The sequence below is a fragment of the Polyodon spathula genome, chromosome 1, assembly GCF_017654505.1.
Source record: "Polyodon spathula isolate WHYD16114869_AA chromosome 1, ASM1765450v1, whole genome shotgun sequence".
Classification (NCBI taxonomy): domain Eukaryota; kingdom Metazoa; phylum Chordata; class Actinopteri; order Acipenseriformes; family Polyodontidae; genus Polyodon; species Polyodon spathula.
The window spans coordinates 71,771,457-71,774,949 of NC_054534.1; the positions used below are offsets into that span (position 1 = coordinate 71,771,457).

The 3,493-nt window shown below is 36.3% G+C and overlaps 1 long non-coding RNA gene across 2 annotated transcripts in view; it reads left to right on the top strand.

Moving 5' to 3' along the window:
• The first annotated feature begins 209 nt into the window (after positions 1-209).
• The window catches only part of LOC121298787, a 10,841-nt gene continuing 7,557 nt past the window's right edge, over positions 210-3,493 (top strand). For both annotated transcript variants that reach the window (XR_005947325.1, XR_005947327.1), the window contains exons 1-2: positions 210-911; positions 3,443-3,493. The exon at positions 3,443-3,493 is cut by the window's right edge and continues 14 nt beyond it. This is a non-coding gene — a long non-coding RNA (uncharacterized LOC121298787). The remainder of the gene's footprint in view (positions 912-3,442) is intronic.

Below are 3,493 nucleotides of genomic sequence, written 5' to 3' on the forward strand. Positions count from 1 at the left end.
ACAAAACAAAAAAAAAAAAAAAAACATTTATAAGGAAGTTCATGTTTGTAATAAAAGATAAAACGTTATGGGGAAAAAAAAAAAAAAAAAAAAGAACTGCATGCCCAGGTATGGTGTTATTATTTTACATTTACATTGTTTCTTTAAATTAAAACATCAAAATCCACAATATGTAAATTCAATGAAAAATATAAATAAATAAATGTGTGAAATAAATCTGAAAATTGTGGTGTTAAAATATACTGTCTGTGTAATTTAATGTGTGATTTGAATGAAACTCTTGTATTACTTGGTGTGTTTCCCCTTTTAGTATAACTGCAAAGCTCAAGGTAATATATTTTTATTAGATTCATTCCTTCTTGTTTATGCAGATCACTTGTGCAAAGCCAACAGGATTTAGTTCACAAAGCTTCAGACTCGGTGTTCCTGTACTGCACCTTGATTAGCCTTGGTTATTCTTCAGGTGATTCTTCAGGTCAAGGAGCACATCCATCATATGAAACAGGGATGACATGCAGAATGCAGGGTAGTAGTACCACATCATATTGGTATTACTGTGCTACAATATCTGGTCCACTAAGCAATACTGGTTCAAAATCAAATGTTATTAGTGCTGTTATCAGGGTAGTGCTGTGATATCATAATAACTTCTGTCGGGGTATTTCCACTTCGAATGTACTTAATGTTTCTATTGTGTTCTGGTAACTTACTCATAGTTGGCTTAACAGGAAAGTAATGTGCTTTCCTGCAATTTGCTAAGGCAAGTATGGAGAAAAGTTTGGATTTAGTAAAATACTGCCGTATTTCAGTTTTGTGTTTCCCAGATACTGTGCGCCTTACAGATGTTGGGGAACACATCTGAACTGAAAGCAGTGGTGCTGCTCCTCATGACCTCACTGTGGGAGATGCAGGTGAGCTGATCTTTATTTAATAATAAAGTTTACAAATGAGAGGAGGCCATTTGGCCCATCGTGCTTGTTTGGTTGTTAGTAGCTTATTGATCCCAGAATCTCATCAAGCAGCTTCTTGAAGGATCCCAGGGTGTCAGCTTCAACATTACCCCCTTTATCTAATCTCCATTTGTTACCCCTGGTCCTTGTTTTGTTTTGTTTTCCCATTTAAAAAAGTCAGTTGGGTCAACATTGTCAATACCTTTTAGAATTTTGAATGCTTATATCAGATTGCCGCATATCAATTGTTCAAGACTGAATAGATTCAATTATTTTAACCTGTCTGCATATGACATGCCTTTTAAACCCAGAATAATTCTGGTCACTCTTCTTTGCACTCTTTCCAGGGTTGATCAGAACTAAACACAATATTCTAGGTCTTACTAATGCATTGTAAAGTTTTCACATTGCTTCCTTTGATTTAAATTCAACATTTTTCACATAATATATATATATATATATATATATATATATATATATATATATATATATATATATATATATATTATAGGCTCGTATCTTATCGATAGGTGTAATTTATAGCTTTCCCACATTGTCTAGATGAAGACATTTCTGAATGTCCTTTGCTGCTGCAATGGTGTTTGCAACTCCTATTTTTTGTCTTCTGCAAATTTAAAGTTTGCTTACTATACCAGAATCTAAGTCATTAATGTAGATTAGGAAGAACAGAGGACTAAAATGACTGTGAGGAAAGGGTACACTGCTCTGTGGAACCATTTTATTGCATGCTGATTAGAAATTTGTCATCATTGCAAAGTATCAAGATATTTGTTTCCTACAATTTTAACATCAAGCCTGCAATACAATGTTGTAAACTCTGCTGGCAGTGCAGAATTTTCTTGTTACTGTTCTGTAACTCTATACATATATTTCAACCCTCCTCTCCCAGGAGCATCCTCAGTTAGCTCAGATTTACAGTTAGGCTCTCCTCCTGGTCTCATGCTATGTTTCCATCTTCCACTGGGACTATGTTGAAATCTCTCTGAAATCCATCCTGTAAGCTTCCTTCTGCTGCAGACCCAGACCAAACCAATTTGAGTTAGGACTTTAATCGTCAGCCCCAGTTTGTACTGTGAGAGTCTCTTCCATGAGCTATAGCACCCCAAATCATCAAGTCCAGACACATTTACCAGGGTCAGCAACTCAGAAACGATCAGTCAGGCCTGTTGAATTATTATATAATTCTCAAAGGCACAATTTCCTAGTTGCATTATTTTCAGATATATGGTGTTTTGTATAACTGTCTAAAGCACCTCCATCTCCTGCAGTATAATAGATATGTGCACACTGCAAGGCTGAATTATAATGTACATAACTTGTGCAAGCAATCCCTGTACACTGTCTGATTTGTAGCTTGCATACTTGCAGCTGGAACATATCCTCAGATTAGGTCAGCCAGGGTGTCGTGGCTCACCAGCGACCCTTGTAGACTGGCCTGGCACCTGCGGGCTTGCCTGTAAGCTGCCCAGACCTGTGTTGTCTTCCGATGCTGTAGATCTCGGTTGGCTGCATGGCGGACCTGCAAAGTGAAAAGAAGCGGTCGGCTGACAGTACACATTTCAGAGGACAGTGTGTGTTAGTTTTCACTGCTCACGAGTCAGCGCGGGAGTGGTAGCGGTGACCTGATCCTAAATACAATTGGCCATTTCAAATTGGGAGAAAAAAACAAGTCAAAATCAATTGCCAATTACTAGCTAAATAAAAAAAAAAAAACTGACCATGTTCATGTAACAGAATTTATAAATGGCTATCAAAATTAAGCCAATGCATCAATGACATCTGAAAGAAACAACACATATTGTCTCTTATTTAGTTGGTAATTTAATTGGGTACTGGGTTTATTTTATCATGAAATATGATACAAACTATACATTTGTTTTCCAACTAATTTAAAATGTAAATTTTGAAGGAATATTCAAACATGAAAATCCTATATATTCTAGGTCATGCCACGTTGACCCAAAAAATGATTTTGACTGGACATTATGGTGATAGCCAACCTGCAATCTTTGGTCTAAGGATAGTAAGGATAATTCTATATTGGTATTTGAGCTTAGAACAGTCTTTTCTTTCATTAATTATGGTGAGATACTGTTGCAACCAATAAAGCCAGACAGAGGATTCAATTAATGTTAAATATCTCAGTGAATGGATTCATTATAGCAATATAGCTGTATAATCTCCTGAATCACTATGGCATACAAAAAAATAGGATTTTTTTGACATTGCCTAAACAGTTAATTCATGATGTTAATTGAGATAGAGTTAATCGCTGTAGTGCAGTCCCAAATAATATACACAAACTGGGTTTATCTTTGGGTTTTACACCACTGTACAATACATGGCATGTATTTCAATCTTATAGTGTCGATATAGATCTTTGTACTGTATTTTGTTCCAGGTTGTTGACAATCGCTCAACATGGAATGCTTTATCTTCCAAGCTGAGCTATGTTTCTCGCCCCCTTGTAGTTGAAGCGCTGACGGAACTGTTTTCCCCGATTTCCATGCTAGCTGTGAAGA